This window comes from Astatotilapia calliptera, chromosome 12, assembly GCF_964374335.1.
Source record: "Astatotilapia calliptera chromosome 12, fAstCal68.1, whole genome shotgun sequence".
Lineage (NCBI taxonomy): Eukaryota > Metazoa > Chordata > Actinopteri > Cichliformes > Cichlidae > Astatotilapia > Astatotilapia calliptera.
The window spans coordinates 5,557,597-5,582,194 of NC_137433.1; the positions used below are offsets into that span (position 1 = coordinate 5,557,597).

Genomic DNA, 24,598 nt, shown 5'->3' on the forward strand with positions numbered 1-24,598 from the left:
ATATAGCCTCTGTAGAAAGTAGCCACATATTTCACTTATCTTAACTGCACTACTGTATAATTCTGTATAAACAATCATTCTGTACAATACGATAATTACAATTCTACAACTGTTTATAACTTGCATATTTCTGTATAGTTTCATATTTATATCCTGTTCATAGCCTGTACATAGCTTGTATACCCACTACAGCCTGTACATACTTATAGTTATTGCATATTCATAACATACCTTCATACCGTGTACATTGTAACATACCTATAATAGACCCATTTTTGTAACGGGTGGATGTTACCACAGGACATTAGCTGTCTGCCAGGTGTCGCCTCAGCTAATCCAAACCACTGAACTGGACCACTTGTCCATTTTTCAGTTAGTGCCTTTTTGAAACATTCTTAATAAATCTTCTACGTCCAAAATATAAGATGGTGGCAGCCAAAATGGCAAACAAGGCTTCAAAACTGTAGTCCATAACCAAATCACAGTGGCTTGGTCCACCTTTTTTTCATCCATCCTTTTTCTTCCAGTTCTTCAATACAGGACTCCATGTGGTTGGAACCTATCATTCCGTGGGACAAGAGACAGTGTATACCTTGGATATTTCGGCAGTTTGTCAGGACCAGCAGAGAGACAGTCCCAATTTTCTCTCACATTAAGATGTAAAGTCAATTTAAAATCACCAGTTAACCTAATTGGATGTCTTTAGAGTGTGGGAGTTACTTAGCAAACTCCACACGTGTTCTCCTCGGTTAACACGTGACAAAAGTGACAACAGTACAACCCAGGTACAACTTAGAGTCGGATTTTGAAATAAAGCTTGTTTTACGATCACTTTATGGAACAGTGAATACAGGCAAGCCAAACTGAGCTTTCCAGGTCCTTGTCATAAGCTGAGACAAGCTGAAAAGTACGTTTACACCTAGTCAATCTCTCAGCGCTTGCTAAGGGAGGGGCAGGATACTGAGCATCCTGTACAGTATGTTTCACGTTGTCTGTCCTTGGCTTTGTGCCATACCATACTAACACAGTTTTCATGCAGTGACACTACAGTATGTCACACTTTTAGGTAACAAAAACAACACTATAACTGACTCTGCAGGCTACCTTAGAGAATGAGTTTTACCTCCTGTAAAAGCTGGCTGATTCTGTTTTTCTATTTCAGTTTGCAAACTTTGCATCGATTTTTTCTTTGTCATTTGCAATTTATCATTAGTTATTATTAAACACTGGTTCCAGTTCTGCTGGAGAGTTTTTAAATGGGAGTTTAACAGGAAAGTTTAACAGTCCTCACTCATTGGGGGTCGTCTGATTGTTGGGGTTTTCTCTCTACTATTGGAGGTTCTTTACCTTACGTCGCATGCTCGTTCGTCGCATGCTCGTATGTCATTGTCATGAGACTCTCACAAACAAAATCACGACAGTTTGGTAACGCAGTAACGCAGTGTGCCTACGGGAAAGTAACAGTAATCTAATTACCTTTTTTTGCAAAAGTAATCCCTTACATTACTCATTACTTGAAAAAAGTAATCAGATTACAGTAATGTTACTGCCCATCCAGGTGATCGATATATGCATTTTTTTCCTCTGCCCGTTCTGTTGGTTTTTGTCTTTTGCCCTTCTCCCCCGTCCCTCTTCTCAGCTGTTTCTCTTTCCCTCTTTCTTTCTCCCCTTCTTTCCCCCAGTCAAGTCTGTCCCGTATTCAGTAAGTGAAAATAAAATGAACAATAAAAGGTGAATCAAATGGACCATTATGGCAAGGCTGGGATGCTCAATTTGGTAAAGTAAATCCGTTGGGCATCTTTCTTTGCCTTTAGACAATAATTCTGATGGCAAAAGAGCCAAACGGGACACGCAAAAAAAAAAAAAAAAAAAAAAGAGAAAAAAAAATGTTACTGCCCATCTCTGCTTACGAGTTAAAATCAGCCTTTTAGCTTTATGCAGCATTTGGCCGTCAGCAGTACTGTACAGAGCCACAGCAAAAATATAAGAAAAGCAAGAATAGAAAAGAAAAGAAAAAGAAAAGCAGCCGGTTGCACCTTGTTCCAGAAGGAAGTGTAGGCTGTCTTTAAGGTGGCTGAAGTGGTATATTTATAGGTATGCCTTCATACCTTTGCAATGCACGCCAGGTTAGAAAAATAACTGCTTTCAGTTGGATTTGATTGATTGCCAAGAAGAGCTTCTGGTGTTTCAGTCCAAACAGCCCTAAATCACACTTGTCACAAAATTTTTAATTTAACTAGGTATCTTATACTGACGGCCCAAAAAAATGTATTATGAGCAACCTCTGCTGAGGGTTATATTTCCATTGTCACACAATAATATAAGAAAAACTGTGTGACGTTTGTATTTTTAATGAAATTTACCAGCTGCTCACTAATTAAAATATTAATGTTGTAACAAAGTATTTTGAAAAGCAGAGATTTTAAATGTTAATGGCTACATCTTGTTAGAAAGTCAGTCGGGTGTGAGGTGGAAATGAATGGTTAGAAATGACCAATGTTACTCCTGTCACAGGTTCACACGGGTCAAGTTGGGGGTCCTCTCGTGGATTTAGAAACCAGCTGGAGATTTTAGTTCAACTCTGTTGAAGACATCAATTCCCCACCGATGTTTTCACTACTAATAGTCTTAAACATGTACAACACCTCATAAGTTTGAATTATTACGTAGTGGCTGAGAAATGTATTTTAACTTAGCTTCCTTTTTTACTTTACCCAGTGAAAAACATTTAAATGTTGAAACAGCAACAAAAATTTATTTCTGTCACACTGGAAGTGAAACAACATTTTCTGAGAAATGCTGGACTGACTGGTTTCCTGATGCAACTGTAAAGCATATTATGCTATACACTTTCTTTTAAGTAACAATTGAAATGCTTTTGTTTTTATGAGTGCAGATAAATCTGTGCTTAAGTGTAAGCTTGTTTGATGTTATCCCTTCGAAAAAGAACCTCAAAATACTCAAATACTTACTAAAATACTGTTTTCATGTCCGAAAATTCAAACTGTCTACTATTAATTCTGTAGTGCACAATAATCATGTTTCAAATCATACTTTAAATTCTAATCAGTATTTCAAAGTTTCATGAAAATAAACTTAAAGTGTCAGGTTGGAGGTTTTGAGACTATATGCATAAAATGATACACAATACATTAAAAATGCTGATACGTATTTAATGTATTTAACAGTGGTCTACATTATATTGTTACATGGTCAAGGGGTGGCCAGGTCTCTATGACAAAGCCAGTCTAACAACTCAGAAGATGGAAGTGCCCACAGAATATTACATTCACTGTTATGTATGTAACAGTATGTAATGTTTGTATTTGAACATCATATTCTTCTACTTAGACAGTGGGTGTCATAAACCATTTGAATTATCAAATGGTTTATATGAAAACTGCATTGAAGAAATATAGTTCACTTCATGCTAGCAACACCTTGGAGAAAACTAATGATAGAGATTAGATTCACTTATGAACGTGCTGTGGTTCGGAGCAGCACATCTGAAGCTGCCACCTGGAGTCCATCATGGCTGCCACTGCAGACCTGGCAGCTGAACCACTGCACTCTGGGATACCGGACACCCCGAGATGATGACTCTGATGAATCTGTCTGCTCCTTGCCCTGTGGCCCCTATCAGATCCATCCTACTGGGAAACAAGTGTGTCTGACTGACCCAGACCAAACACACTCCCCACTCACACACAAACACACACACACATTCAAACACACACTTCCCGAGGCCTCCACTGTGTGCCACACCATTAATACCAATTGGCCTTTCTTTATGGTTACAAATATTTTTCACATGTTCCGAGATTATGTTGAAACTGCGTGGCCACAACAAAAGCGCGCAGCTCCTTGTAGTTGGGAGCGAAAAGCCGCAGACTGCTCAGGCCAGGATATTTATTAACATGATTTGTGAAACTTTTCAGACCACAGAGAAGAGCTGCGCTGCGTGTGGGTGGAGAAGAAATCACATCCCCCTTTGCTGTGTTTGAAGCTTCCTTTATTGTGTCTACAACGCAGACAGCAGGGGAGTCTGTTTAAATGCCAGTCAGTGCGCACACATGCACGCGGGCTCGTTGTCAGAGTGGCGAGGTGTTTGGAAGCAGAGCTGAGAGGATGGCATGAACACAGAACTCCATCCATAGGCATAGAGAGCCAGGTAAAGAACTTGTGTAAATGAAAAAAAAAAAGAGACACGTCTAAACCTCATCATTCATTCATCGTCATCTTAGCTTTTGTGTTCAGTGTTTGTGGTGCAGAAGGTAGAAGGCATCACCCATGAATCAGGTCTTTGGTGCAGTCTCCAGCTCCTCCAGTCTGCATCAGTGAGCAAAATACTACGCTCTGCAACCTCAAAATAAACCACCCCCTATTATATCATTGCCAAACATAATAGTTTCAGAGCCATAGCAGTGGAAGTACTCTTGGCATGTGCGTGCAAACGGCTTGTGAATGTAAAGTGCTTGGTTGATAAGAAAAGGGACACGCTAACATGAGTTACACAATGTTTTATATCACTTGTTCCCAACTTAAAGAAAAAAAGATACTTTTGCTAAACAAATTATTCGTAAATGTTCACTGTTGAACATGGAAATAACAACTGCAGGCTTTAATGTTGGCTTCTGCAAACAGCATGGCCACCCTGTTTCTATTATGTTATCTGTGTACACGTGACATCTGTTGTATGTCTGTCCTCTGTGGAAGACGGATCCCATTTCTGTGACTGACAAGTTCGCTCATTGAGATTTCTTCCCTTTTCCCATCTTTAAAGCTTTTTCTTGCTTATCTGCAGAGATAATCTAAGGACAGACTGTGTCCACCCTGTTCTGATTCCTTGCCTTTAAAGACACTGTCACGTCTTAGTTTTGCACAAGACATCCTTTGGCAACGATGTGTGACAGAACAGGTTATGGTATTAATAAGAAAGCGCTGTCACTCCTAACTGTACCTCTTTCAACCCCAAAGGTTATGGGTGTGAAAGGTCTTATTTGAACCCAAACCTTGCTTTTTATCTTCCTCAGCAAAGCGGTTTTTAGAGACTAAGCTAAAGTAAGTGACTAAAAGTTGAAAAAGTAGAATCAATCAAGGGTAAGAAGATCGGAAGGAAACTCGATGCAGCCTGCGGTCTCCTGGCTCATAAACCTGTTACACATAACACCACCAACCCCCAACTCACTTTTTGTAGACCTCCCCTCCAAAATTGGGACACAGCCAAATATGCAAAATCCAATGCAAGAGTGAGATCTGACAAAACCACATTATGTTGTGAAGCCCTGGAATGAGAGCAGCTGTTGTGTCACATGCTCTACACACTGTAAAATCATTTGAAGCCTCATAAAATTCACTTGCTTTTATTCTCAACTCACAAGGCTAACGCAATCCGTGGCAAAGCTTTGCAACGAGGCACTGTTTCATCAGCGCAGGTTCCCATTCCTGCTCTCATTACTCAATACATTACTATTAGATCGTGTCTGTGGATTTGCTATTTATGTAGTTAATAATGTGGATCCAGATTAGGAGAAGAACAACTGTCACCAGCAGCCATTCCTGCTGTAAATCACTGTTGCCTTACCCCTGCTATAATTGCTGGTGACAGAACAACAACAGAGCAATTATATCTAGTTGACTCTTGTTCCTGTTTAAGTGTGTGTGTGACATTATTCGTGTGTGTTTTACAGCCAACCAACCTCACCCTCCAGGAGCCCCACCCCAGGCTCCTGGAAGCCTTCTCGCCCCGTCTTGTTTTGAGTCAGTAAGCGGGAAGCCCTGATGCCGCAGTGCTGTTTACTTTTCACTCAGCATATTAGATATGGCTTCACTCTGCCCTGATGCTGGTATCAGTGGGGTGTGAACGTGCATGGGTTTTTTTTTTTGCTCGTTCGTGCCTTTGTGTTATGAGTGTGTGTGTGTGTGTGTGTTTTTACGCCATTCGAGCTCCTCGCAGCAAAGGCATGGCACTTTGATGAGTTTATCAGACAAAAAATTTCATGCCAATCTCCTGAGTCCTCACTTCTTCCCAGTTAACTTCCTCCTTTGCTCCCTCTGCACATCACGTCCATATTCATTGGCGTCTGGTGCAGATACAGATCCTAGACTGCCGCACTTAAGAGGGGAAGACAGCGATCAGCAGACTTGTGCAGTATGTGAAGAAGACATTGTGTGTAAACAAGAAGCGTTTCAGTGCAATGATCTCATCCAGATCGACAATAAAACCTCAGGACCTAGACTTGAGGGCTGAACTGGTCAAGATCAAAGATCTCAGGTGCAGTTCACGTCTTTAATAACAGGAGATGCAGGTTGATGCTATAGCTAGGAGACTGAAAATAAAGACAGGCTAAGAGGTTAAGTCCAGATCAAAGTTTGCAGCAAGGGCCATGATTGGTGAGATGTGGTCAGGGTATGAGACAGGTCGAGGGGCAAACAGAGGGTGCTCTGGAAGCTTTTTTTTTTATAATAATGACAGGGTGCTGGGCAGCTGGATCTTGTTTTCCACTGCGATCTGGGAGCGTAGCAGGGCATGGACTGCTCAGTCTGTGGGCCCTGTGTTCATTAGTGGACCAGCACTGCAGCACTAGGGGTGATTCACAAGCATATCAAGTTTAAAAGAAATGCCTGGCCACAGAGGGATTTTCCTCCTGGGCCAGAATATGTGTGTGTGTGTGTGTGTGTGTGCGTGGAAGGGTGGTGGTGGTAGTGGAGGAGCAGAGTGGGATCAAGAGGATGGATTAGTAGACTTCAATTGGAAAATTTCCCCTGCATCCGAGGAGACGGTTAAAAGTCATCCTTGATCAAACTTTGACAAAAAAAAAAAAAAAAAAAAAATCCACTTTCCTACTTCCTTGTGCCCGTTTCATAAAACGTGCTCAGACAAATTTGGGTTTTACTCTAAATTGTTATATCTGGGCTGCTCATCTAATGATGATTTTAAGTCGTTTGTCCCGTCCTCGTGTGTTTATCAGTGTTTTCCCCCTGAATTCTCACTGTGCCGCCACCGGTTCAGGCATGGTGTCATCTGATCGGGTTTCACCCTACTTGTGTTTGCTTCTCTGACTGGCTTGGCAGAAACCAATAAACACCACACTCCCACCCCTTTACCTCTTTCTTCATCTCACACTCCAAAAAGAAAGAAAAAAAGATTCTTACTCTGCCAAAGCACACAAGGCAGTATGGCTTGGTTTGACTTTTTTTTGTGCCTCCAGTCCTATTTTCCTCTTTTGTTTAAATTCCTTGCATACTTAAAAGCCGGGCCTAAGACATTAACAGTTCAAGTTTAAACTCTGGAGTTAATTTCCTAGCATAAGCCTGAGCTGCTCCGCATACATTTCGCCGTGACTGGATCTACTTTTCTGAGATGCCACCGAACCACAGCTTGGGTGGGACCACAGGGTGACTTTGGGGTGGTCGTTTGGTGTTTAAGCGCAGGCCACCTTTCGCTGTATGTTTCACTCTGGACATATCCAGCTTGAACCGGTGCCCTGCTCCCGCTTCTCACCCCTGCCTCTTTGTGTTTCATGTGGTTTTGTAACTGCAGCATGGCACATATGGTTCATATTTTTCTGCTCACTGGCTGACCCCCAACATTTTATCAGAATAATGACTGCTTTAATCTTAAATACAATAAAAGTTTGAGAACATTAATGATAACAAGCTCAAAGCTGTGTTCACGCAGGGACCCATTTGGTCATTGCTAGTAATCTTGAAGCTGATGGTTGGTGGACGTTCTAGGCTTGGCTTGGATTGGACTCATTGGTATCCTTCACTCTCAATGGTAGCTGCTGCTTTACCAGGTGTAACAATTAAGTTTAACATCCAGGCATCCATGAAAACCGAATTTATTAAATTTAATGGAGTTAGAAGTAAGCAGGAAGTTAGCTCGCTAGTTTCCAGCTAAACATGATATAGCATGTTCAGAGATTTCTGAAAAAATGAAAACATACAACTCTGCTATCACTTCCAACATAAATGTAGACAGGAAAGTAAACAGCAGTGACTTTTGTAGGGTTACTGAAGTTTTGCTAGCTGGTCTATAATGATGTGCTACATGAATGCTAGCGACACAGCTATGTTAGCATAACATAAACAGTGAAGCTGGAGGATGAACGCTAACCTTTTTCTACTAGACGAAAGCTAATGTGAGGGTTCCCGATGGTTAGGGACAAATGCAAAAGCATGGCACAATGCTGTAAACGGACCAAACTTCAGTTAGGAGAACAACTTAAATAATCCATCCACGATACGAGGTTAGTCATTAACATACTGCAACAACATGGGAATAGAGCAGCTGCGACAGTGTTGCCAACTCCTCAGTAAGGAAAATCGCTATTGGTTGTCCTAAAAGTCGCTAGAAGTCGCTAAATGACGTCATCGCCTAATTTGCACAATTGGTCATGCTAATCTAATTGTAACCTATGTTGTTGGAGAGAGAAATAACATCGTGGAAGAGACATAAAGTGAGTAAAAAACATCCTAAATGCATTTAGAGTTTATTTAGAACTACAAATTAAATTTCTTTTAGCAATTATTGTTTTTTTTAATGTCACAATTCCAACCCTGCTCCTTTACCCGGGCTTGGACCGGCAAAAGTGACCCGAAATAGGCACTCTGGTGGAGTTATTGTGTGTGTGTTTATAAGTAGTTTTAAACCTTGTGATCCACAAAACAGCATAAGAGTAAAAGAACTGACTGCGTTACAGCACCCGCTGCTTGTTGAGAGTAAAAGCGATACACGCTTTCACGTCTTTTTTTAGCGACTTTTTTTCTGAAAACTCGCTAAATATAGTGACAAAGTCGCTAAGTTGGCAACACTGAGCTGCGAGAGAATTCAACATTAATGAATCAATGGTACGGAAGTGGAGGAAGCAAGAAGAATGAGTTGACTAAAGTTTGACTTATCTGACTGTTTTGTTTCGCTTAATGCGCCTTGTGGTGCCTTATGGTCCGAAAAATATGGTACTGCTTCCTCTTTATGGTGTTATTGTTCCAGTCTCACTTTTTGTTGTTTGTCTGTTTTCATCACAGTTAATATAACAGGGAATAACACCATGATTACATTGTGTTATAGCTTCCTAACACTAGATGTAGCTATCCAAATATGGCCACATCAATCTGCCAAAATCAAAGCTTCAAAGATTTAGCCTGGCTATTTCAGTCCCAGCAGCGTGAGCGATGCTCAGACATGTTAAGTGTTACATAGGGGCAGATTGCTGATGATTTTGCTCTGTTTAGTAGGTTTGTTGGAAAAAAGAAGCAAACACACCCATAGGCTAAACAAGGCAGCATCCTGATCGTGTTGTTAAGTGCAGTATTGAAGTACATCAGCTAAAATGAAGCATGCATGATTCTGAAAAGACCACTGAGTGAGAACTGCATATTTTTGAATTGTCACTTCTATGTGAGTGAAATTAACTTTTTGAATATGACATTTTCTATTACAAAGGAGTATTTCAATACTGTGTCTTTATTACAAGCAAAAGATCTAAGTATGCTTCCCCTGCTGCTACAGTTTGCACAAAGAATTCAAACTGCAGTCCAATTTTAAGTATGCGAGAGACATAGATGTCAAGTTTTGGTTTATCTTTCTGAAAACCCCCCCACTGAAAACACACCAAAATAGGTTTTCAATGTACGGGTCATTAATTATCACCCGCTCGCTATTGTATGTGTGTTTTTTCTATCATATCAAAATGCTCAGGCCCGAATTTGTCACTGGACATCCGCCATGAAAGGCTGCATGCTCTTGCTTTTGTTAAACTATGGAGTGGAGTAATTTTTCTTTCTGTGTGTGCAAGAGGTTTTTATCTCGCTCTTCATCTCCAGCTAACAGTACACCACCATGCCTCCATCACAGCACTATTGCCAAAGAAGTCAGTGTTTTGAGAATACGCAGCTACAGAGCTGTGAAGCAACCTCGGCTCGCCATGTGCTGTACGTGCAAGGATACAAAGTCACTGCACACATCCAGATACACAAAAGTAGACCAAATAAAATGGAACCCTACCAGTCTGACTAGTTGTTCTCCATGAAGTGCTGCACAAAGAGCCTGTCATACTGTATGAAGACAGCATAGAGGAATCTCTCAAGGTCTGGTACGGTTCCTTTATTTGACAACATGCAAACTATGTTTATCTTAGTGCCACGCAGTTATGTCTGGAATCCACAGAAGCATTATGTCGGGGTTTCACATCCGACAAACCCTGATGTAAAAAGAAAAAAAGAAAACTTTATTGTGTAGGCTCTTTGATGTGATTATACACCATAATGGATATGAAATGCTGTAAGTTCTCCCAGCTTTATTCTTAGATAAATAACCCTCATTAATGAGTTTTCTGTTGATTTAATGGCCACGGTAGCTTGACCTCCTCTTCAGCGCCTCTCTGAAAGTCATTTACGCCATATCACCGTTCCCTCTTTTCCCCAAAAAGCCTCATAAATCACTTTCCTGTAAACAGTAGTGACACGCAGCCTGATGTGTACTTCGATATATATTTAGGAAACCACAAGGCCTGAAATCTGAGCCTCCTTGTGTTTAGGAGACAAACTGTAGGGAGACTGTGTGCACATGTGTGTTTTGGGTGCAGGCATGTTTTACTCATGTGTGCCCGCTTTGTGTTGCAGAGTTATAAGTGCATTCTGTATGCAGACAGCATTGGGCTAATTTGTTCTTATTGTTACAAATTAAGTTGCAGCGCTTAAGCGCGGTAATGCTACCAGTAACAATAACATAGATCCAGACTGGGGCACGACTGGACCGGCTGCGTGACACCACTGCTGGCCTGCCTGGCCTAAAAGAGTTAGTCAGCGGCAATGGTTGGTGTAAACACACTCTTGGCAGGGCGTATGGTGTGGTACTGCTGACAAAACCTACTCGAATCCCTCATAGCACAAATAACTTTGAGTTATTATATACTTTACAATAAACATATACATCACAGAAATGTGATTTTCACATGTAGGATATCTTTTTATCTGGCAGTATTACACTGCCAGCAAGTGCTGCCTCACAAACAATGATTTTGATAAACATTTCAGTAAAGTCCTAGCAGTGGAGCAAACACTAGGTCAGATCTGTTATTATCTTCATAACACTTCCAACGTGTCCTAAGAGCTGACTGAGGTTGTAGGATTAGAAAATGTTGTCACTTTAGCTTTAGATCTTTTAAATTAAACTATAACAAAACAGTAGTTAAGAGAAATGTAATCTCATAGCATCCACCTTGTCACCTGTGATATATCTGCGTTCAGAAACTAGAAGTTGTTAGCTTTCAAATAAAGTTTCATATACTCTTTTCTGTATCACTGATTTTCTGTAAAAGGTTTTGCACTTTCTGTTTTCAAACAGAAAAAAACCTCAATAAAAAAGGTGCTGGATATTATTATAACCCAAACCCTAAACCTAACCCTGGATGAAGGCTATGCTGCTGATGAGAATTTTCTTCGGCCGACATCCGACCCTCCCAGAGACTGTTTTTTCTGAAGATTTCTTCCTGTTAAAAGGGAGTTTTTCTTTTCTGTTTACTGTCACTAAGTATTTGCTTGTAGAGGATTGTCTGGTTGTTGGGGTTTTCTCTTTATTATTGTAGGGTCTAGGATTAACTGAGGGGCTTCATCAACACCCAATGAGAAATGCAAATTTGGAGCTGAAAACAAATCATATCACGTTTGAGTACTTTAATAATACACATTTATGCATATGTACAGAATGTCTGATCAAATAAAAATGTCACATTTGTGGTTACAAAGTCAGAAATATAACCTGTTCCATGAACTGAAAACAGCTCATGTAGTGAACCATGTCTGTGCGTGTCTGAGATAAACACCAAAAAGAAGCTTTTCATCAGGTGCTAGCTGGGCCTGGGCCTGTGTCGCCCTCTCAACACCGGATGACAACTGGGAACAGGGATCCTGAAACCCAGGACAAGCGGTGAAAAATGCTTCTGATTACAACCCATTATTAATTGTAAGAGCAACAAGCAAACACCAGAGAGATCATTTTTCTTTTTTTCTTCTTTTTGCCAACTTTAGCTCTCTGTTATCCCCTTAATCCTATCTTATCCCTTTCCTGTGCGCATTGGCTCAGTATTGTGGCGCTGAGCTTGACCCAAAACGCCAGAAAGGCTAAAATAAGAGAGGAAGGAGGGATAAGTGGGGAGTGAATAAGGGGCTGGGGACAGATTTAGGAGCCTGACTGGCGGTGGCCATGAGGGGTTTCCCCATGGATCAGTCTCAGGCCCAGGTGCAGGGTTTTAATGAAGACTGTGGAGTTAGTGAGATGGGGATGCACTTTGAATACCCCATCCCCATGTGAAGTCTCACTCAACACAGTGGCCCTGTTTGACCTTGGATTAGTTTCCTTTTCCAGGTTTAGAAGCAGGATGCTGACCTCCAACATCCCCCTCCCCCCCTCTGCTACCTGAACATCAAGAGATAGGGCTGTTTCCCTGGAGACAGATATTGCAACTGCGCCTGTTGTTTGGACTGAAGCCAGCTTTAGCTTCTCACAACAGCAAAGGCACCCATCTGGTGTGGTGGGCAGGAAAGTTTTTTTCCTCTGTCCTGACCCTTTTTTTTCCTGCCCTCAGTAATACAGTTTGTTCTTCATGGTAGGTTGCATGTCTTTCATGTTTTGCATGCCATGTTCTATAGTAACATGCTTTGTTTTTTTTAAACCAAAAACCCTGCATCACCTCCATCACAGATGTTTTGTTTCTTTCATTACACAGTAATATTTTCTTCATGACTGAGTGAAATTCATCCTTTTTCCAAAAGCACAATCTAAAACAGAGCAGCTCAGTGCGGCTGTTTAAAATTTAATAAAGTCAGACACAATGAGTGGCTTCTGTTTTGCACATGCTGCACTCACTTTGCATGCGCATCTGTCTATTGTAAGTTAGTAATTGCACCTTTGCAGAGTTATTCTAGTGCTAGCTATTATATTCTTGTTTGTTTTGAAACCAAACATGTTTTTATTGAGATTGGGCAATGGCCGGTTGCACGACATCTGCTAATTACACCTAAAGTTGGCAATGCCCGGTCCCACAGATGATTCAAAGGAGATAAGTGGCACGGGGGGTTGGGTGGAGAAACGCATCGAAGGTGAGTGTGGAAGTGGTGAAAGGGTGTTTGCAGGCTGAGAATGCGGCTGCGGTTGCTCACACACCTTGTCTGCGATCTCTCTTCCTGGGTCGTTTGTGCCGCTCTGCCTGTGTTATCTATCCTCATATCTTCAGTGGCTTCCTAACACCTGTTGATAAAAGACATCCTCTCCTGTCAGCAGCAGCCACCCAGCCACTCATGGATGTGATCCTTAGAAGAGCCAAAAACACTCTTTGAACGCGCTTCCTCCTCTCTTTGTCGTCATGACACCTTTTCGATTTACATAATATCTTCACTCTCATTATTATTCAGTGATCCATGTGACAATGCAAGTCTTTAAAATGAAGAACATAATAAAATAATATCAATATGTGTTTGAGAAGGTTTTACCCAACCGGTTGCTTCATAAAGTGTCTCATGACATGATGATGTCACACAAACTTTGTCTTCTTATCCCCACACCATTGTCGTCTCATTTGTGCACTTTTTTTCTAAACTTTTTTTTATTCTTATTTTTTTTAAACTGTGACTTATTTTGATAACTTGATCAATAGTCTGAACTGGGAAGATTAAAATTTGCTCTGACCAATAAACTAATTGTGTATATCATATAAATGTTGGCACTCACAATGCCCTACGCAGTTTCCTCAGGTTGGTCCATTTGTCTAGGAGGAGATGGGGACCATACCAACATACATAGATATATACAAAAGCTATGATAATTATAGTTTAGCTAGTTTCATTAAAAAACTACTTAAGAATGTGGTTCTCTCATGTTTGACTAGCAATTTTTCACACACACACACACACACACACACACACACACACACACACACACACACACACACACACACACACACACACACACACACACACACACATATATATATATAAAGGGCTGAGCAGAGCACTTAAAGTAAGATCCTGCTTGACTTCATGTTTGTAATGCAGAAGGAGGAAAGCTGCTTTGTTTTTAATGGCTGGTTTTTGTTGACTGACAGTAAGATCACTTCATTTGTGACACTGACAGTAGTCACAGAACATTACATGCCTCTGTTCCCTTTCACTGGAAGCTGAGCAGATCAAACCACATATTGTATGTGATTCATGCATCACACCTAACACATTCAATCTTGAGATCATCCACGCTACCCAGCCTGTTGGTATAGTGCCACCGAAGGGAACTACTAGTGTTTTACTGATAGTTATTATTAAATGTACAAAACCTGTTCTTATTCTTAAGGCATCAAATGCTACAGATCAATGTGAACACTTGCAGGATTCCTTGGAATCAATTTTAAATTGACCTGGTTAGCTGTTCATGTTTCAGCCCAAACCATGATCTTCACAACAACAGATGCTTCAAGGTGCTTTCTATTGTAAAACAAAGATCCTACAATAATACAGAGAAACCCCAACAATCAGGCGATCCCCTATGAGCAAGCACTTGATGACAGAAGGAAGGAAATACCCCTTAATAGTAAGAAACCTCTGTTACAACCAGGATCAGGGAGGGGAAGTGATCTCCTAAACCACCTTCTAAAAATGTCAAAGTAGTTGTTGGTGCCCAAACCCTAGGGAATACATTTGGAGCCTAAACTTACATCAGCAGTGAATGAAAGCAAATGCAGAACTCAAGGCCTCCAACAAACAGGACATAAACCTGTTTGCCTGAGTAACCTGTGACAACACCAACTACAACCACCTAATAAATCTTTTACTTTTTATTAAGGGATCAAGCAAAGAGTGCATCAAGGCACCAAAGTCAAAGGACACAATGCCAGATGTCTTTATCACTTTAAGAATAGTAAGCTTGGTTTCAAACCTCTGAATGAATGCACACTTTTGAACATGTGCCTATATATTGATGATAATGAGCACAGACAAGCCAGTTTTGTTTCCCTTGCTCTCTCTGTCAGACCCAAGATTGCCTTTTGTTAAGCAGTTTGCTGCCTGAGTTCTATGTGGCTGCATAATTGTGTTTGTGTGTGTTTGTGTGTATTTGTGCATGCGTGTGTGTGAGTGTGTGTTTTAGACAGACGACAGCGTGTCATGTGCGTCACTGAGGTGAATAGAGGTGGCAGTGTGCTGACAGCTGGAGACAGGTTCCAAGGCAGTGAGGTTACAATTGGTGTTAATAGATGCCTTCCTAAAGAGCAGCTCTCAGTACACATTAAAACACACCCTGCACCCCACCTCACACTCATTCAGCTTTTTCTGGGCTCGTCTTCGGCTGTGTTTAGTGTATGTTTATGTGTCAACCGCAAACTGATTGAACTGTGCTTGCCAGCATTGGTTGTGGCTGCATAACAACAGGCAGTTATTTGCAGTATGCTGCAGAATGTGCAGCATATGTGTTTAGTTCCAAAAGCTGAGATAATCGGAGAAGACAGTGGTGTGGTTTTTTTTTCTCTTTTTGAAAGGAAACCAGAGTAAGGTTTTGAGGCGACGTCGACTATGAGCTGGTTAAAATGATAATTTTGAAATGCTGCTTCCCATATGCACCCATACCAGCACGTTTCTCCAAATACTTCTGTCTTCATTAAAATGGGAATGGGACCATGGGGAAGACTGTCCGTTTCCAAAAAAACCACTGGAGTAAAAAAAAGGGACAAAGGCAAAAGTTGTCAGAGATAAGACTTCACTCCTGAACAACCAGAAGCCAAGCTTCTTTCAACAGCTTCTTACCAGTGTAAAGTCAGCAAAATGTTGTCTTTATTGCGTAGTTCCCTCATCTTTTTTTGTCATCCTGATTTACTTTGAGAAGATGATGAAATGCCTTTTGTGCTGCCACCATGTTGTTTGTATTTTCAGATTTACACACTTGTGGAAAAGATCAGTTTCAAGGGAATGTTGCTGTTTTCTTTTGCATGCAGGTTGACATCACAGACAAAATTATGCATTTACCCATTACCAGCTTAATGTGGGAATTGGAAACACTGGAAGGAGGAACAAATTTCATTTTGTTCCTTTGCCTTAGTTGCTTTTATAATACCATCATTTGTAAGCCTGTCTTTCTCTACTTTATTTTAAGTCTTCAATTTACAGCTGTGGAAGTAGCAACACACTTTGATTCAGACCGAAATATCTGTTTATTGGACTTTCATAAAAACATTTCTATACCTATATTCCTCTCCAAAAACATTAAAACACTGATTATCCCCTGACATGTTTTACTTTTAACTCAAGTTTGTGTTCAGTTTTCATGGTTTATGGCCCAGTAGCCTTTATCCAAAGCTATTGATAGTCTCTTCAGCCACAGCTGTGAATTGTATTCAGTTCAATAAGGAGTGATCATTACAACGAATTGAATGTGATTAACTGATGTACAAAATTCAATTAAGCTATTTGGTAATTGGACTCCAATGGCCCATCACAGCACAATGGAATCACAGCAGTGATAAGAATTATGACAAGACCCCCTGGAGTCTAGACACTGGATGGAGTTTGAGTAACATGGGAGAGGTGGTAATGGGGAGGAGGTGGGTTGCATGAAGGTGTCTTCAGGGGAGAATGACAGATGAGCAGTGAGATTTAAAGTACATGGAGTGGAGGCTGATTGGCCTGAAAAGTGGTCAGAAAGACTATTGGACTAGACAAGTGATGTCACGGCAATTAGCTTGCTGGTGTGGGAAAGTGGAAGAGATGCAAAGCATAGATTAGCCACTAAACACTCAGGAAGCAGACAGTTGTGTGACTACAGATCTTCCTTATTGAATGTATGCATGAACTTTATTACTAATTGACAAGTCGTTGAATAAGATGTTGACTAAACGGGACAAAACAGCGTGTCATCCTAATCACCAAAGACCACTCATAGCTGTGGTCAGTTTTGTTAAGATTGATTGGTTGTGTTTTCTAAACACAGGTGCAGTCAGGTCATTTTAATATCAACAGGAAAAAATGAGGCATGCTTTTGGCAGTAAATTGCATGTTGCAAATCTTAGCTAGCCAGTTTGCAGACTTTTGCGAGTGAATTGCAGAAATCTTTGACTTCCCACCTTTTTCACTGTGCTCTAAAAATACTGACAGCGCTTTTTTAAACACCAAAACAGAGATTGCGCTGGTATGACACTTTAGTAAATTCTGCATTGTCTTAAACATCAGCTAGCATGTTAGCATGCTGGAATTTGCTTTAAGATCCATGGTTTCTTTCTAAAATTGAGGTTCTCATAATAATATGATAACATATAAAACGATAGTGTTTTGTATGCTGCAGGCTAACACTTGTGTATTGTTTATTACTGCTTCCTGCAGGTTCTGGTTAGACACAGCCAGCCAAACTCACTGCATAGACCTGTACAGCTGACACCCAGCAGCCTCTAGGAGTTGACAAATGGAAAAAGGCCTGAAGATAAATGAAGCACAATTACCCGAGGTAACAAATGTTCCTAATGATTTATGCCCAGCTCGGGTTGCTTTATTTTCGCCTGGGCACTATTCACCAGGAGGACAGCGCTGGCGCGAACCCTGGGGCTGCTCCGAGCTGATGCTCAGACAGCAAGTTGCAGACATTGACTAATGGGCTATGTGAGACCACCGCCATTGATATTTACCTCATTTCTCCTCACCCGAACACTGTCTCAACAATGTCAAGGCTAGCCATCATCCTCTGAGATTTTTCTTTCTTTTTCCAAGCTCGGGGATGGGTGATGCCATAGGCTTCCTCGGTCAGTCCCACCCTTTGGTGCTCCGGGGCAGAGGAGAGAGGAAAAAGGTGAGAGCGAGATGAAGAGGGGAAAAGGTCAGACTTTAAGCTTCAGGCATTGTGAAGAAACACACACTTCTCTATGTTTTCACTTGTGTGCTTGATGTAGTATCACAGTCCATACATGGCTATGAGGGAGAAAAAGGTTGGTTTTTTTTTACACTAAAGCTGTGACGAAATAAGATCTACATTATTAGATCTACAGTAGGCTGACTTGAGGTCTTTGCAACAGTATCATAATGATCTGTTAAACCTATTTTTTTCTTATTGCTTATATTTATGATACAGTTCATGCACAACAAAATAGAGAAAAAAATAGCAGTTTCAAGTTTTCACCCTGCACCAACTTGCAATTTTAACTTCTCTTGCCTTTCTCTTTCTTTCACACTCGCTCTCCGTTTGCTGACAATCAGGAAGTGACAGCTACCACACTAAGTGGTGCTCGCCTCACTTTTTACACACGAGTTAAGCCATTACCCTTCCGATACCTTAGCACAGGGCAAGTGAGCGTGAGATCTCAAATAGCAGTTGCGTGCAGGGAGGAAAACACATCCTCTGATTACAAATCTCCGGCCCAGGTGGTCTTGCTCAGACCCCTACACTAATTTTACCCGAACTATGACAAATAAGTCCCACAATCCATATTTACAGAGGAACAGCCAGCATCTCCTTTCTCTCGTTCAGCTGTGCTGAATAATAAATGGCCGGAGTGACATATTCATCAGGATCAGATTCACGGCGAAATGAAGCATTATATTTTTAAATAAGCTTTACACATTTGGGGAAGCTCCTCACAGGAGGTACTAATTTGTATGCTCAATGAAACTAATCACCTAATTGAAAAATGGTCCCAGTGAGACTTAAGTGTCAACAGAGGCGTGGCGAAATGATAGCCTATAACAGATTATTCGATTGAAGCCATTAACCAAAGCAGCTGTTAGTATGATAAATCACACAGAGAACCCAAACAATCTCAGCTCAGTGTTTCACTATTAATGAATATTACCCAGTCTTAACCTTTAGTGATTTATGTGTTGTTTGTTAATCACAAGTGCAAAGAAATGCTAATAATATACATCAAAATTCAAGCTTTTAAAGGGTATTGTGCAGTGCATTCTTAAAGGGATTGAATAAACATTAACTTTAGTACTGTGAACACACTAGACCATTGCTGGGAAAATTGTTGGGCTTTTACAGCCTACGAACACACTGAATCACATGTAGGTTTGGGTAGGTTGCTTGAAAAATGAGATTAAAACTTTTCACATTTTTAGTCAGCATTTAATCAAAGGTGCATTTAAACAACTTCCTATCCAAAACACAGAGCTACAACCCTTCCTGTGCAGTATGCAACTCTGGAAGAATGCATAACGTAGCTCAGAATTAACTAGTTTTACAGTTTTATTCATACAAAACTGCAAATGACAACAACAGCTGTCAAAAGGTGTTTTTTTTACAATAACACAGAGAAGACACCGGCAATCAGAAGTCCCCCCTATGATCAAACATTTGGTGACAGTGGGAAGGAAAAACTACCTTTTAACAGGAAATACTCTGGCACAGCCATCTGTCGTGACTGGTTTGGGTGGAGGGGAGGGACGGAAGACAAAAGACACCCTTTGGAAGAGATCGATAATAACTAATGATGAAATGCAGAACACGGGAAGTCCCCCGCAGCCTAGACCTATTGCAGCGCAACTAAGAGAGGATTCAGAGTCACCTGATCCAGCCCTAACTGTAAGCTTTATCAAAAAGGAAAGTTTTAAGGCTAATCTTAAAGGTAGATAGGGTGTCTGTGTCCTGAATCTAAACTGGGAGCTGTTTCCACAGAAGAGAGGCTTGAAAGCAAAATGCTCTGCCTCCCATTCTACTTTAAAATATTCTAGGAACCACAAGTGAACCAGCAGTTTGAGAGCAAAGTGCTCTATTTAGTTCTCTTATCATGGAAGCTCCACCATTATTTCTTACTGTGTCAATTAAAAAAAGAAGAGAAAACTAGATTAAATGATGATGACGAGAGCATGATGATATACAGCATATTAAAGCATCACTCCATAGAGCCCTGTTAGGGGCCCAGTGATGTTGAAATGAACCTGAGGCTTTTCTCTTTGATATATGTCCTCACAAACTCACGCCCCTACACCCACAGACAGTCCCAAATGCTAACATGCATGTACAGACACATTCCAAAACACTACATACTGCACTTAAATACATACAGAATTCCTACTCCCACACAGATATGACAAATGCTGCACGATATGTTTCATTTGCTGGCCCTTGAGAGCAGCTGATGACTGGGGTTCTGATGGGAGGACATGGAAATGTGGGTCGTGCCTCACCTGCGCTTTCATCTGCAGGTCCTGTTCATCTTCAGAGATGCCTGTCACAAATCCCCGCTCTGCATGTCAGAGACACCCGTTTCCCTGTGCAGCCCTGACTCACAGACATAACCCAATAGCACACTCGCTACCAGGGACCGAAACTCACATCTGGGCTGCAGAGACAAAGGTGGAACACTTGAGAGCTGTGGTAAATTCTGAGTAATGTGGCTCATTTCTCAGCAAACACATACTGTAAAGGTTTTTGGAGGAATGCAGATCTTGACACAAGTTTAGAAGCTGATGGTTTTTTATGCTGTCTGAAATATATCGGGTTGCACATCGCTGACCTATAAAAGACAACAGACATCATCTCGTCTTTCCTTTTGTTGCTACACAAGTTTTCACTGTTGTTTTAGGCTGTGGTACCAACGTCAAATCAAAACACTTGTTTGGATGTTCTAATTGATGGCAGGCATTGTTTCCAGCCAGCTCCTCTTCCCTTTCCCCAATCCACTCCCAATTCACTCAGAATTACTTCTCCTCCCCTGCAGCTACGATTCATTTTATGCTGTAGACATCAGCTGATCGAAGGCTTCACCTTTTGGTATTTTTGTTGCATCAGGATATTCTATTTTTTTTTTTTTGCCTGTCCCGTTTGGCTCTTTTGTCACCACCCTGGTGACATACCCCTACTCCAAGGTCCTGCATGTGTGGGTGGTTGTGGTGGAGCGGGAAGAGGGAGGCAGCTGGAGATGGGGAGGGTAGGAAGGGAGGGGCAAGTGACCCCTCCCTGGGGCCAGCTCCCCTGCTGACCCCAGTAGGCACCCCCATACTCCGCGACCCGCCAGGGAAAGGGGGCCCAGGCCCATCCAGACCGGGGCCCAGTGCAGCAGCGCCTCCTGGCCCCACAGAGCCCGGGACAGTCCACCCAACCCCACCACGGAGAAAACTGCACCCACCCCACCATCCACTCATCTTCCAGACTACATAAGACAATAAACACCCAGGCTGAGATCTTCCTCCACCTCTTTATTTTTGCCATCAGAATTGTTGTCTAAAGGCAAAGAAAGATGCCCAACGGATTTACTTTACCAAATTGACCATCCCAGCCTTGCCGTAATGGTCCATTTGATTCACCTTTTATTGTTTATTTTATTTTCACTTACTGAATACGGGACAGACTTGACTGGGGGAAAGAAGGGGAGAAAGAAAGAGGGAAAGAGAAACAGCTGAGAAGAGGGACGGGGGAGAAGGGCAAAAGACAAAAACCAACAGAACGGGCAGAGAAAAAAAAATGCATATATCGATCACCTGGATCACCTGCTGAGAAAGAAAAAAGAAAACAAGCAGAAGAGAACAAGAGTAATAGAATAAACAACATCACAATGATATATGGGAATATGACAGTAAATACTAAATATTAAACATTATTGTGCAGCACATAAGATCAACAGAACACAGTGTGCTTTGAGGTAGGAGCCAAAAAGGGTGTAGTTTGTGGGTGTGATCACCCGTGTGTACACCTGTGAGCATGGGCGCGCTTGTTTTTTTTTTTTTAAAAGGTTCCTTCATGTAATGATCTGCTAGAGGGTGTGGGGGGGGGGGGGGGGGGGGGGGGCACAGCCCTGTCCTCCAGGGCATGAAGCAGGTATGGAGGAGATCAAAACTCCAGACATCCAGAGGCCCCCAGAACATAAGAGACCAAGGACCAACAGAGGGGCAGCCGCGCCACTGTCCCAGAAAGAGCTGAGGAGAGTCCCAGATGAGGGCTCACTCAGCAGCCGCGGAGCAGAAGCCAGGGGGAGTTGCAGTGACGCGCCCGTGAGCTCCGCCGGCAGCCAGCCGTGCCTGAGTGACCGAGCCCCAGGCCGAGAGGCCGGGGGCACCCCACCTCCGAAGTGGCCCGAGCGAGCCCCAGGCTCCAGGCCCCGATAAGCGGCCGCCAAGGAGTGAGCCGGTGTGTACCTGGACACCCATCCCCGGACACAAAGAACCACCAACGCACCGATGTCTGAGGGAGTCCGCCACTGGCAGGGGAAGTGGTGGTGGGGGGAGATAGGCCTCCAAACCTTGGAGGGCCTGAGATGTCCCCAGAGAGGTGGCGCCTGACACCCAACCTGACATATAGACACAGACATACAGGCACACACAGATACAAACATCCATTCCCACCCTCATGCTCTCATATGCACTTACTCCACACTCAACCAACGTGGAGACAGACATAAAGAGACGTTGTACACACGATCACACTCCCCAAGCGTACTCTACAAACCGGGTCTAGGTACCCTTGCCCCTGGAGGTGGGAACTGCACCCAGACCCAGGTGGTGTTACCCTTTTCCCTGCGGTGGGGGGAGGCAGACCGCTCCGACTCCGCAGCAGCAGGAAGGCCCCACACTCCAGACCGCAGTCGGACGGCCAACTCCTCCTATGACCCCCCACCCCCACTAGGTGATGGAGCTGATCAAAGGAGCCCAGAGCAATTGATCTGATGTGGTGGCAGAGGCTGTATCAAGACTAATGTAATCTAATAGATAATTTCTATATTGGTTAGAATTAAGATTATTTTTATTTTTCCAGTTCATGAGGACTGTTTTCTTGGCTATGCATAGGGTAGTGAAAACCATATGGGCGATATTCTTTTCTGAAGTGACATTATCTAAGCTGCCCAACAAACACACTAAGGGGGAAGTTGGAATGTTACATTTCAGACACTTCTAAGACACTAAGTCTTCACATATCTCGCGTCAAAACTTCTGAACTGGTGGACAGAACCAAAGAGCGTGGATATAATTGTCCGGTGAATTGGTTTGGCAGTGTGAGCAGTTGTTGGTAGACGTAAAGCCCATCTTGAACATCCGATGACCTGTATAGTGCACTCTATGTAATATTTTGTATTGAATTAATTGAAGACTGGGATTTCTAATTAGATGAAAGGTTTTTAAGCAAATCTGAGACCAGAAGTTTAGGTCTAAGTTAACTGATAAATCCGCTTCCCATTTTGCAATAGGAAGTGATATTGATTCATCTGTTTTAGAAAGCATTCTGTATATTTTGGATAGTAATTTGGGGGTTTTAAGAGTAAGAAATTGAACCACACTTGGTGGTGTTTGTAGTTCAACTTGACCCGGTTTAAATTTATTTTTTACTATGGATTTAATTTGTTGATATTCTAAAAATCTTTTCTTGTTGATCCCATATTGTGTAACTAGTCCGTCAAATGAAATAAATTCTGTTCCTTCTAGTATATGTTCTAAATATTTGATTCCTTTACCACTCCAATCTGAAAAGTTTATCATATTATTGTTTTGTAATATGTCAGGGTTGTTCCAGATAGGTGTACGTTTGCATGGGATTAATGAAGACGCCGTCAATGTTAGAAACTCCCACCATGCTGTCAGAGAAGAGCTGATGTTGATGCTTTTAAAGCATTCATGTCGTTGGATGTTTGAGCTGATAAATGGTAGGTCTGAGATCTCTAGATTATTGCAAAGTGCTTGTTCTACATCTAGCCAAGGTTCATCTAAGAGGGTATGTTTTAGCCATCCTGAGATAAACTGAAGCCTGTTGGCTAAGAAGTAGTGCTGAAAGTTAGGCAGTTCTATTCCTCCTTTATCCTTGGTCTTTTGTAGTGTTTTTAAGCTTATACGTGGGGGTTTATTTTTCCAAAGGAATTTGGACATACATGAATCTAGAGATCTGAACCTGATCTTGTGGCGGTTTAGTTGGGATCATTGAGAATAAATAATTTATTTTTGGTAAGACCATCATTTTTATAGCGGCAACCCTTCCCATGAGTGATATGGGTAGACATTTCCATTTAGCCAGATCATCTTCTACCTTCTTTAAAAGTGGGATATGGTTTAATTTAGTTAGATCTGCAAGCTTGGGAGAAACATTAATACCTAAATATTTTATATTTCCCAATTGCAGTGGTGTAGAAGAGGAATTATGGAAGGAGCAATTAATCGGTAGGACTGTAGATTTTGACCATTTAATAGAGTAATCTGATATTCTTGCAAAAGAGTTTATCAATTCAATCACCCCAGAGATATTGGTTTGTGAATTTTGGAGAAAGAGTAACACATCATCCGCATAAAGGCTGATTTTATGTTCCACGTTCTTGCATTTTATGCCCTTAATTACTGAATTCTGTCTAATTGCTGCTGCTAGTGGTTCAATAAAAATTGCATCAAGATATTCTCACATGTTGTATTTTTTGTTTGTTTGTTCTTTTTTTTGGCATCCATGCTAGCAATAATACCAAGGTTTGTCTCATTCTGTTTTATGTAAAACACTGAGAACACTCTTGGGTGAAAAACATCCCTCACCCTGAGGGAAACTCTCAGTTCCTGTGCAAATAAATAACAGCACATGCAGTCAAGACAAAACAGCAATTATCCTTGAGAGAGACTCTGTGTGTGTGTGTGTTAGTGAGAGAGAGAGAGAAAGGGAGAGAGT

At 41.7% G+C, this 24,598-nt stretch overlaps 1 long non-coding RNA gene across 1 annotated transcript in view; it reads left to right on the top strand.

Moving 5' to 3' along the window:
- Positions 1 to 24,324, top strand: part of LOC113033359 (uncharacterized) — a 72,437-nt gene extending 48,113 nt beyond the window's left edge. The window contains exons 2-4 of the long non-coding RNA XR_003274018.2: positions 17,362 to 17,482; positions 17,743 to 17,821; positions 20,173 to 24,324. This is a non-coding gene — a long non-coding RNA (uncharacterized LOC113033359). The remainder of the gene's footprint in view (positions 1 to 17,361; positions 17,483 to 17,742; positions 17,822 to 20,172) is intronic.
- The last annotated feature ends 274 nt before the right edge of the window (positions 24,325 to 24,598 follow it).